The sequence below is a fragment of the Marmota monax genome, unplaced genomic scaffold (assembly GCF_021218885.2).
Source record: "Marmota monax isolate L192 unplaced genomic scaffold, Marmota_monax_Labrador192_F-V1.1 WCK01_AAM20220418_F8-fsc00029, whole genome shotgun sequence".
Taxonomy (NCBI): domain Eukaryota; kingdom Metazoa; phylum Chordata; class Mammalia; order Rodentia; family Sciuridae; genus Marmota; species Marmota monax.
Genome location: NW_026693024.1, coordinates 12,773,551 through 12,785,739, shown reverse-complemented (window position 1 = coordinate 12,785,739; position 12,189 = coordinate 12,773,551). Strand labels below are relative to the sequence as shown.

The window sequence follows — 12,189 nt, the reverse complement described above, 5'->3', positions numbered from 1 at the left end:
TTTGAGGGTCCTGAGTCCAACAGTGAAAGATGAGGTCCCATATGCCCTGCTGATATCTGAAGAACTTGAAGTCCACATGCAGAGCCTCCCAGTTTCCTCCCTGCTAGAAGAGGAGTGGCAAAGGAGGTGGCATTCCAGGGCACCCGGCCTAAGACTCGGGGCCATCTACACTGAGGACCACAGTGGCAGAAAAGATTTTAAATGTTTGAGGCAATGGATATGCCAATAACCCTGATCAGGTCATTGCACATGGTGTACAAGCATGGAAATGCCACACTTAGGCTAAGAAAAGAGGGGGAAATAAAACGTAAAGCTTGTTGCTCCTGCACTAAAAATAATAATAAAAGACAGGACTTTTACATAAGGATAAAGTCCAGACTTTCTAACATGAATGACAGTTCCTGGTCTAGCCCTTTTCTAAGCCTCTCTTTTTACCACTTCCCCAATTAAAATGATGCCATTCCCTCTTCCCAGAAAGCCCTCCACCCTCACCCACCACCCCTCCTCACTAGCTCCCTGCTGTACCCTGCAGGGAACAATGTGTTACTCCTTGGGATCACAGCTTGCTGGACCTGGGATGGATGCTTCACATTCTGACCCAAGATGGAACGTTCACTGCACTGGTGTCTGAGGGTACAAGTAAGTCTCAGTCAGTCCAGCCCTCTAGGGCCCGCCCCAGTGTCCTGGTAGAGTACTGCTAGGTCCAGGGTGATGAATGAATGCCCATTTTAATCTATGAAGGTGGCTCTAGAGAGGTGTCTAGGGCCTAAATGAAGATGGGGCAGAACGCATGGCTTTACCCCAGTAAAAGCAGAGGGAGAGACTGACCGTTACCCATCATATAAACACCTCCAGGACTGGACCGGCAGAGGGACAGCTTCTCCAGGGCAGCTCCCTTGAGTCTTTCCAGCATCTCCGCCTGCTGGAGATGTCCATAGTGCCCTTGCTGAGCCTAAGCTTGGCTTGGCTTTACCCTTGGGGATGGGGCAGGTGGGAAATGGTGTATCTTGGACAGAAACTGTGGAATCGTTTCTAATGTTCTCTGGCACAGTAGGGGAACTGTGGTTGACAGCAATTAACCAAAAATTTCAAAATAGGATTTGGAATGTTGCCAACACAAGGAAATTTTAAATGTTTGAGGCAATGGATATGCCAATAACCCTGATCAGGTCATTACGCATTGTGTACAAGCATGGAAATGCCACACTGTGCCCTGTAAATGTGTACAATTACTATGTCAATCTAAAAAATAATTTTTTTAACAAAAGATAAAATGATAGAAATTGTTAATGATTATCCTTCCAATGAAACTCTTTTATTTGGACCAGAATTGAACCCAGGGGTGCTCAACCACTGAACCACATCCCCAGGCCTTTTTCATTTTTATTTACAGACAGGGTCTTGCTAAGTTGCTTAGAGCCTTGCTAAGTTGCTGAGGCTGGCTTTGAACTTGCAATCCCCTGCCTCAGCCTCCCATGTTGCTTGGATTACAGGTGTGAGCCACCCACCCAACTCCTCCAATGAAGTATTTCTGACTCACACTGAATGCCTTTGTTCCATCTATAGGGTAATTCTGAGTTGGTGTTTCTCTTGTTAATTTCAATTTATTTAATTGAGATATAATTTAGATGCCATGAGGTGCACAGTTCTTAGTTTTACAAATAAGATTTGACAACTACATATGCCCATGAAAACTTGCACACCTAATATTGGTTTCACCCCCAGAAACTTCCCAAATACCCTCACCTCATCAATCTCCATTGTAAGATGATTTAGAAAATAAATGATAAAAATATAATGCAGGCTCCTCTGGGACTTACCTGTTGGCTGAAGGAGACTGGAATTATGCAAGTAAAATGATTAGAAATCAACACAATAAATGATATGAGTAAATGGAAGGTTCCGAATCACTATAGTGGCATGGTTTTAAAGAAGAGAAATGCATGAAAATGTCATCTGAAAGTTCATTAGGAATTCACATACCTAGGCCCACTCCAATCCCATTAAATCAGGATTGCTTGGCCTGGGACCCAGGAATACATGCTGAAGTAAAGTCTCTGGGAATTCTGACCTGGAGTTGGGGTGAGGGTGGCACAAGCCACACTGTGAAAAACATAAAGTTCTGTTTCGTCTACACAGAGGGCATCCTTCCTGCATGGAGAAATGAGAGCCACGGAGCTTAGGGACTTGTTAAGGTCACACAGTAAGTTCTCAGTTTGGGAGAGGAGTAGAGAAGGCTGGGATCTCAGGCACCCACACTGCCCCCAGAGCCATCTGCCCTTGAGGGGTATGTGGGGACCTCGGGAGCCCAGGGCCACACTGAGGTCCCAGGTGCTCCTGAATATCAACCCCCTATGAATCTCTTTGGAGACAACAGAGTGTGGGGACACTGTGTCTGGGAGAAAGGAAGGAAGGAAAGCACCAGTATCCCCTCCAGCTGAATGATCAGAGGCTTCTGGTCACCAGAACCCAAGGAGGGGCAGCACCCAGAGCAGCCAAGGGGCCCTGTCCTGTACCACAACTGTCATGGTCGTCATTTACCACGGAGACACACACAGGTCCTTTGGGCTCTATCTCCTATCCAGTGGCTGTCACAGCCCCTGCCGCTCCTACTATGGCAGATGGTGAGAAATGGAGAGCATTGGTGTCACTCTCTGGAATTCCACCCTGTTGGAGCTTTGCAGGCCCAAGACACTTGGTAAGCCACTTGATCCTCTGGGCTTCGGTTTCCTTGTTTGTAAACCACGGAGTTAAATTAATTGCCTTTTGGCTCACCTCCGTCATTGTGGGTTAGAGTCCACCCCTCCCCAACCCAGGACCTTGAATTTGTTTTGTTATGATTTTTTGTTTCCTATTGGGTTCAGGTCCACCAGGCACACAGCCCAGATGGGCAAAGGTCTAGCAATCATTTCAGGTAGGAAGCAAAACATCTGTTTATAAGGTTCTTAGTGGTAGAGTTCTTTCCTTGTTTATCTGACACGCTGAGGACAAAATAAGTGTTCAATAAATGCTTCCAAAATAAATATGTGATTCATGAAAACCAGAGCTCCGCTTGCCCTATTTGAGAATCACTCCCCTATTCAAAGGAACCCCAGTACCCACCAAAACAAAAACGAAAACATTGCAATTATTACTGTCTCCAGAAAATTTAAAGAAAGGGGTTCTGATACAAAACCCCCCAAATGCTTCTTAAAATCCCCATCCTCTTCTCTCCAGCTGTCATACTCCTGTCTCTGGTCACGAACCTCTTGCACTTGGTACCCCCATTCTCTCAGCACACTTTTTTCCTGTTACACTATCACAAAAGCCAGGTGTGAACCAACAAAGACTGGATTTTCCTCACACGCATGGGAAAGTAGGAGCAAAGACAAACGATTTTAGAAGACCAGGACCGAGGGCAAAGTTGGAGCAAAAAGACTACGATCCCTATTTATGAACCGCCGTCTGTCTCTCGGATGAGGGCCGATGTGAATGAGTGCACATTGGGGTGCCATCTGCCTGGTGGGCTTTACAAATTAGTCTCCCACATGTCGACCATTTCTATGGCGTTAATGAGGTGCTGTGATATCTGAAGGAGTCCGACTCTTAATATCAACCTAAGACCATCATTCTAAGTACATGGCTTCATTGCTTTAAGCCTCAGAGATGGGTGCACTTTATGGAGTAATTTAATAACAGAGGCTGTGTGGCTGGAAGCTCTGTGAGACTTCCCACAGTCCTGCAGCTTCTGCGAGGATCCTGTTAAGTTGAGATGGTAGGAGGTATTAAGCGAAGATTCTTCCAGAAAGGGCTGGAGAACCATTTGGAGATGTTTCCTAACCCCTTCGTTTCAGCCCACTCCTCCATCCAGGGAGAGAGGGAAGGCTTTTATAATGGGTGAATGCAAACTATAAAAATTCAGCAAAAGCCTTGGCACGTGCCATGCGTCCGATGAGTGTCAGATGTGATTCTTAATGTGGTTCTCCAGGTTCTCTCGGGCTGAGCAGTCCATGAACCTGTGTTGGACCTGGAGCCAAGAAGCCACCTGGTTGAAGAGGCCCAGTAAAACATGCCAGAGTTGAGGACCGGCCAGGAACAGAAAAGGCCTCATTAAGCATTTGTTTAAGTTATTCATTTCTGGTTGGGAAGAGAAAGACCCGTGAACTTGAACCACACAGGGCAAACATTCTGCGGTACATGGGTCCCGGAGGGTTTCCCTGCTTCACCTGTCAGAAGCCAGCCTTCCCGGCAGGAGAGTGACGAGGAAGGCCCTCCCCAGCCGGCAGCTGGTGGCTCCACACTGCCTAGGGGAGAGATGAAGGTATGGAGACCAAACGACCTTCTTCCCCACTGGGTTTAGGGCCCTCTTTATGGCCTCCTGCTGAACAGGTGGAGTTTAGCTGCCTGCTGTAGCTTCCAGGGCTGGACCTAGATCCTTTTGGGATTAAGGCCAGGCGGGCCACGTGACAGCAGAGGCAGTCAGACCCGTGGCTTCCCTCTGCCTCTCTGTTTGCTCTTTTGTTATGGCTGCTGGTCAAAGCTCCTCCTTTGTTTATTTGCTGGTCTGCAGGTTGGTGAGATCCTGCCAGCCCTCAGTCAGGCTGGGCCACCAAAGGCTGTAAGGAAAGGGTCACTGGGCCAGCCCTGACCTGCCCAGGGGGAAATCTGGACTGGACTGCAGCCTGTCCTCATTTCATCCCAAATAAGCAAAAACAAAGGAAGAAAGATACAAATAGAGCACATTTCAGAGCTGCAAAGACTAAAAGATGGGCTTGTGAAAATGTAATAGTTAAAGCCCTGAGTTAATTGCAGAACAGCACCCTTGACAACCCCTTTGGGGGCAGGCAGCCTCAGGGGAGATCTGCACCAGCTCAGGCCTGCTCCTTCCCACTCTCCCCTCTAGCTTTAACAATGGCCCAATCAGAGTCCCAGTCGGCCTAATCTGGGTTTCAAAGGGAAACCTGCAAGGTGAGAGGGCTTGCCTTTCCTTGAGTGCATGTTTTAAACAGTCTTGAAGGGCTCTGAGAAAAACCCACTATCAGTCCTCCTCGGCTTATCAAATCTCTTCTATCATAAGATAAGATGGGCTAATACAGAGAACAAGGGCTTTGGAATCCACACAGCCTTGGCTACACCTCTTGATTTACTAATTAAGTGAGCTGCATTGAACAATTTAACATCTCTTAGGCTTGCTTTCATTACCTGGATGTAATAATGAGACATTTAAAATAAGAAGTGTATCATTGGGCTGCTGTTAAAAGGGATTTGAGATAATAGATGGCACAGTGTCATCTATTATCTATATATTAATATATTACATTAATAGAGGGTACAGATAACCCTTGATTCAAGTTTTTCTGGTGGCCACCAGTTTATGAACTGGTCCTCTCAATTTGACCCTTCTCCTTGATGCCCCAGACCTTGCAAAAAATTCTTGGTTGGGATTTTCAGCAGAGAAGCAAACCCAGCAGCCTATTAGCAGTGGGCCCATTTCTGTGCTGATGTAAATAAGTTACTCCCTAAAACACAAAACCTACTCTGGAAGCTTTCTTGTGGCAGTTTGGAATCACCCAAATAACTGTCACAGGAAGAAACACACTAATTCAAATAAATCCATGAAACCTCTGGAGTTGTACCTGCTTCCAAATAACCGTGAGCACCTGAACGTTTACATATACATAACAGGAAGTAGAATCCACAGACTGGAAATTCCCTTAACTTTATTTTTTGACACATCATGGTGTATTCTGTGCTTCTGGTTGTAGCCGTAGCAAATTCCAGTGTGCATAAAAAATTGAAGAATGAGACCAAAAAAAAAAATGTGATTTGAAGTGGGTATTATTTCTGAGATAAAATTGCTAAGGGTTGGCTTGATAACCAGTTTTTATTTCCCCATACACAATGTTATTCCTTCATTCATAAGACAGTCTGTTATCTATTCTGTTTCAGGCACTGTGCATGGTGTTGGAGATACAAAGACGAATTAAGCATGAATTAGGCCATTAGAGATGACCTCTGCCCACAGGAGGTTGTAAGTGAGTCTGGAGCCACACGCAGCTAGCAGGCATAAGGTCATCAAGAGGGACCACAGAGGGCAGGGAGCTCCCCTCTTGGGGAGGGCATTAGCAAAGGTTTCTGCATAGCTTCTGAGTTGGCCCTTAACATGAGCAGAACTTACTAGAAGAAAAAAAAGAAAAAAGGTGAAAATCTAGGCAGAGAGGACAGAAAGGAGGTGTCAAAGTGCAATTGGAATTCAGCGTACAACAGTGTCGATGACACACATACTGTGTGTGTGTGTGTGTGTGTGTGTACAGTACTAAGTGGACCATGGGAATGTGAACATGGACAGTCAGAATCCACAGTTAGAAGTTTAGAATAAACAGGAAAGAGGGAAAAGTAAGTGTAAGATGAAAGAGGAGAGAGAGTCCAGCAAACAGAGGAACTTCTCTCAAGACCCCTGCTCTTGAACCTTGGAATAACAGGGAGAAGCAATGTCTAAGAAGGTGAATCGTTCCTCGATGAAGCCCGGAACCAGAGACAGACTGTCCCATGTCTTTGCCTGGCCTTGCTTAGTCATCCACGTGCACATTCACGTAAGTTTTTGAAGGTAGCGTGGACATTACATACCAAGGGCGCTGGTTGTGGGGGGTCAACCCAGGGGTGTGTTCAGACCTCTGTGCTCTGCCCGGGTGGTGTTGTGTGGTGAAACAAAGACATGCCTTTCTCTTTCTACTTTGGTCTAATTACTAAAAGCATGTTTTTTTTTTGTTTATTCCTGATTTCAAGACATATATGCTACTATTTAAAATATGCTAAAGAGGACACACAGAAGGAAAAGAGACTTTCTATGTGTATTCTGTCTGCCACACATTCAAGGTGCTCTTTGGTACCGAGCCTTTTTGTGTTTAGAAATGGTTTCCCATCCAAGAGATTAGATAAAAGTGATTATTTATATTTTCTTATAATTCTTAGCTGTTTTTAGTTTTCATATTTCACTGATGAATCCATACTAAGTTTATTGTAATGAATGGTCTCAGGTAAACTAGACTCATGGTGCATTTATGAGCCTTGGACCTCTTTTTGGGGAGAGGGGTACTGGGGATTGAACTCGGGGGCACTGGACCACTGGGCCATATCCTCAGCCCTATTTCATATTTTATTTACATACCGGGTCTCATTGAATTGCTTAGCACCTCGATTTTGCTGAGGCTGGCTTTGAATTTGCAATCCTCCTGCCCCAGCCTCTCAAGCTTCTGGGATTTTAGGCATGCACCACTGTGCCAGGCTTGGCCTCCTTTTTTAACTAAGTTGCTCTTCTTTGGTGCTGGGAGTTGAACCCAGAGCCTTGCACATACTAAGTACTCACCTACCACTGAACTACTCATTACTCTTATCATCAGTTGTGTCTATTTCCTGTTTGTGTAGAGGCCAACATGTGTTTCCTGGGTGTTTTTCTTTGCAGTCATAATGAAATGCTAAGATGTACCTTCAATTTCTGTTATTTCTGTCCTCCCAACAGGACCTTGGCCTTTCCCCCAGTGGCCATCATCTTGAGTCACTGAAGTGTTGTCAACCACTTAGAAATACACAGCCGGTAGAAAACTCCTCCACTCTGGACACTTTGAAGGCTTCTGTCTGATCTACCCTGTGAAGGATAGATCTCCTGAGCACCTGCCAAGCCCAGGATGGGTTGGGACTATCTCAAGAGGCATCACTCGCCCACCCCTGTCCCCTGAACAGTGTCACACCTTCATTCTTTCCTTAAGCAAGCATCCTGCTCCAGGGTACAGGGTTGAATGAGACACAGTCCCTGCCCCCAAGGTACTCTCCTGCCCTTCTAGAATGATCCAGAGGAGCTGCCCAGGTGAGTGACCTCATGGCATGACATCATGGGAATCTGCCCAATCTTATTCAATTTACTCAACAAATATTTGTTGAGCTCCTAGTGTTTGCCAAGAACTGTGCTGGGTGCTAGGATAGAAGAGCTGAAGGAGCTCGCTGCTCAGGGGAAGACAGATAAATAAATAGGCGGTCACAACTCAGTGTGATAAGAGCTAAAATGGGTGAGAGTGCTGGACCTGGGATGTTTTAAGTTTCTGGGCTCTGCCTCCCGCCTGCTTTATTAACCAGGGCATTTCTGTTACATTCCAAGAAATGCAAAGTCAGTTGTCATGGCATTCACACAAGACTCTTGAGAGCTACCTTGACCTCCCTTCAGACCAGCTGGTAGAGTTACGGAGGGTATCAGCTGGGGAGGTGATTGATGGGCGAACACGTGGTTCAGAGTTCAAAGAGGTGAGGGGTGAGCAAATGATGCATTGGTTGTCCTGGTCCTGGAACCTCAACTGGCCACTTGGCCTCTTGGAAGTCAATGCCAAGTGTAGCATCCCGAGAAGAGAAAACACTAGCCAGGCACCAAAGACATTTCTTTTCCTTTTATCCCAGTGACTCAAATCTGTGGGCCCCACTGATATTTGTTTTGACTTCTTGGTTCTGCAGCCTGGGGCGGCTCTTGTGCCATGGGGTGACAGGTCTTTTAATGGACAAATTAGCAGTCTTCTTGGTCACCTGTTAGGCCAGGCAGTCTTGAGCCACCCACAGGAAACTGGATCATGGGTTCCCCTCGCACCCAAGGTATTACCAGAACTTGATCCTGCTTTGATAAAAATCTCAGAAGCATCTGAGTCCGCATCTCTCTGTCCATTTTCACAGTAAGGAAAGTATAACATGCATCCCGAATGGAGCCACTCGATAGCAGTGTGCCAGCAACTCTGCTGGAGGAAATCAGGAATGAAAACGAGTTTTTGTGATTTCTTTTGCACGTGTATGTTCACTCACACGCCTTTTCTCCCCTCTGGGTCTTGATGATCCAAAAGGAGCTTTCAGAACAGATGGACAGATGCTTTGCCTCCTCACAAGCCTCTTATTTGGAGATGTTCCCTTGCATCTTCTTTTTCAACCAGGAGCTGACTTCAGAGTCTACCTGCAAAGTGGCCTGTGTCGATCTAAATGCTTGAAACTCATTCCCCAAAGAAATAAGCCCCTGACATCTAACAAGTCACGCCAATCACCCACGCAGTGCTGTCCTTCTAACATGGATTTCTGGGTACACCGTGAGTCCCTCCCGTTGCTTTCCCTCCGACCTGCCAGCCACCTGTCCTGGTGCCTGGTCACACACAGTACATTGTTGAAGATAATATGAATCTAGTCCTTGCACTTTTCTCCTTCCCATCAGCTCATCACCACCCAGAGTTACGCATCTACTTGGCTCTAGGTTGTTCATGGGCTTCTGTGAGAGAAATAGCCCAGAAGAATGCTTCCAAGTGACAGAAAGTTCTAGATGCACTTAGTGTTTCTCAAGTCTCAGCTGCTTCTTCATTTGTAAATGGGATAATCCCCACTTATGATGCTATCCGAGAGCTGGAGGTAGCACATGGGACTGAGCTCATAACACAGGCGCTGGGAACTAGCGGCCGTGCTTACCGTTGTCATCGTCATGCATAGTTTCTTGTTCTCTGTTTTAAGCTGTGGCCCAAGCATCTTTGATCAAGCAAAAGGTCCAAGCACTGCTCTATTTTATCTCAAGCCAGTGATGCATGGAGGAGAACGAGGTACAAAGGTGGGGGACCATTCCCTGGTGGAGAAAAAGCAAGAGAAGTACAGCTGCTCCCCTTCCTCTTTCAACAGGCTGACTCATGAGTACGTGTATGTATGTGTGTGTGTACATATGACATATATGTAAAATATGTGTGTCATGTGGAGTCCAAAATCCTTTCTCACTCCACCACTCCTCCCCCTCTTGCTTCACCTTTCTTCATTTTCTGCTCTGGTTCCCCAGCTGTTACAGCTGCAAGTCACATGCCACTCCCTAGGTCCTAGGCATAAAGAAGCCTTGGGCATCTGAGCCTTGTGGCGTGTGGGCTCCCCACTGGACAGAATGTAATTGGAAGGAGGCAGACCCACTCCCTCAGCTTCCCTTAGGAGGACTCATTAGGTAATATAAAACACACCTCTGCTTGTTTCCTTATCCTTTCCAAACCAAAGATAAAAGCAAATTTAAAATATTATTTTTAAATGCCTTTATTTTATTTACTTACTTATATGTGGTGCAAGAGCATCCCAGCAGAGAAAATAGTAGTATCTGTCACAGCGCACTGAGAAATAGGCAAGAGGCAGGAGAGGAGCTCAGCAGAACATCTAGGGGCACATCCAGCAGGAACTCACAGGCCTCGCTCAGGAAAGTGGTGGAGAACAGGTGGTCGGAGCGGCCACAGAGGAGCCATCTCCAGGGCCTGGGCAGCGGATGTGCTGGCTGTCATCAGAGGCGGTGGAGGCCAGCAGAGCTGCTTCTTCCCACCCACCCACATGGAATTCACATCCCTGGAAAGATACACAAAAGTCCTATCAGCCAGACCTCTCTGTGAGGATGGCAAGGCGACTTCCATCCTGAAACACTGAAGCAAACCTTGCTGAGAGCATCATCCGACCCCGATGGCATCCTCAACCCCTGCTCTGTGGAGGCTCCTTCCTGCCTCCCTGCTGTCTATAGACTTCACATTGCATTCCTCTCTGCTGTGCAAAGATATGCATCTTCTCCGCAGCTCCTACTCCTCCAGAAAACAGAATCAAATCCCTCGTGGTATTTGGAAAATAAAGAAACCTTCTATTAACAAGATCTACTCTCCCCCTAGCACAATGCAGGCACCTTTGTTACTTGAGGGTGTTTTCCTTTTCTTCAAACAGTTCATCCAAAGTGTTTTTTTTAAAAAAAAAAAACTACTATAAACTATTAATTTTTTATGAAGACCCAGAAGAGAGGAATTTGGAGACTCAAAACCTAAAGAAATGATAAGGAGAGGGAAGTGCTCATTACTTGGATTTGATCACTACCCATTGGACACATGGCGTGAATTATCACACTGTACCCCACAAGTGAATATGGTTATTAAGTGTTAATTAAAAAGGAAAACAGAGTAACAATTAAAAAGCAATTTTGATGGTTGAAATGGTTTACATCTTATGGCACCTATACGTAGCAAATATTTATTTTAATCTTTTCGTGATTGTTTGCTTATTGCAATGTCTTCCAATACACTTAAATTTGCTAAGAATAGGCAAATACGCTCACCTCCCCCCCATACCTTCATCCTTAACACAGAACCTGTCATTTAGCCAACATTGATGGAACAGAACCAAAGGGACAGAAATCATGATCTTACTATTTTCTGTTGGACTATATTACATAGATTTGAGGCCAATGGGTTGATTTTTTTCCCCCTTGAGCTTGGTAAAATTGCGGGCAAACTAGGAACTCCGGACTACAAAGCAGAGTTCAGAAGTCTAATGTCACTTAGGTCTTGACTGAGACAGTAATAAAATCCTCGCCTCCCTCCTTCTCTTCTTTCTTCCCTTCATCCCTGGTCGGCCTACCCAGCTCCCCTGCCTCCTCTTGCTGCTCAGGCCAGCCTCTGCAGCGTGCTCAGAGGGGAGCACCCATGTGCCACGGAGAATGGGAACTTCTCCCGGATGGGGCTCCAGCCCCTCCATGTTCTTTCGGCACCTGGGACACGTTGCTTTTGGCGTCACTCCAGGATATTCACGGTCACCAGCAACTTGTCCGATCACCTGGAGCAGAAAATGGATGGATTACTTCACTCAGGAGACTCTCTGACCTCTAGCATCTGGTGGCAGAGCTCTGAAGCAAAGACGCCCACTGTGGATTGGCTGGCGTGCTCCTCCTGTCACCATGTCCCTGTCAAGGTCTTCTTGATGAAGGGCTGGGAATGAAGGGTGGCCGCCAGGTAGCTGCATGGTGGGCCACCTCACCTCATCTCTAAGCTGCAACTGTAGAAAGGCACGTGGCAATATCTAGCAGTACTCTAGCATCCAGCCTCATCCAGATGTAATATCAAACATTAAAATCTGGTGTGTCGACGTAACTATGTATGTAAAAGAAACCATTGAAAACCATTGAGAAGCCTCGATAAAGGGGGCCCTGATTTCTATGGCAGGTAGAATATGAGATGCATGAGGGCTAAAGGTTGGATCCAGCTTGTATTCTCCAGAACACTTTGCCCACTGCCCTATCTCATGGCAGGTGCTTAATAACCTTTCAGTGAAAGAACAAATCATCCCTCTGATTATCCCTCCCTTATCCTGCTAATTGTAGAGGAATTGTGCTTCCTCATGTTAAGAGAGCCAAGGAATAAA

The 12,189-nt window shown here is 46.1% G+C and overlaps 1 long non-coding RNA gene across 1 annotated transcript; it reads left to right on the top strand.

Annotated features, from left to right (window-relative positions):
* The first annotated feature begins 4,165 nt into the window (after window positions 1-4,165).
* Window positions 4,166-12,189, top strand: LOC124098609 (uncharacterized). The gene is made up of 4 exons (XR_006853627.2): window positions 4,166-4,300; window positions 5,929-6,010; window positions 6,462-6,572; window positions 7,499-12,189. It is a non-coding gene; the product is annotated as an uncharacterized LOC124098609 (long non-coding RNA).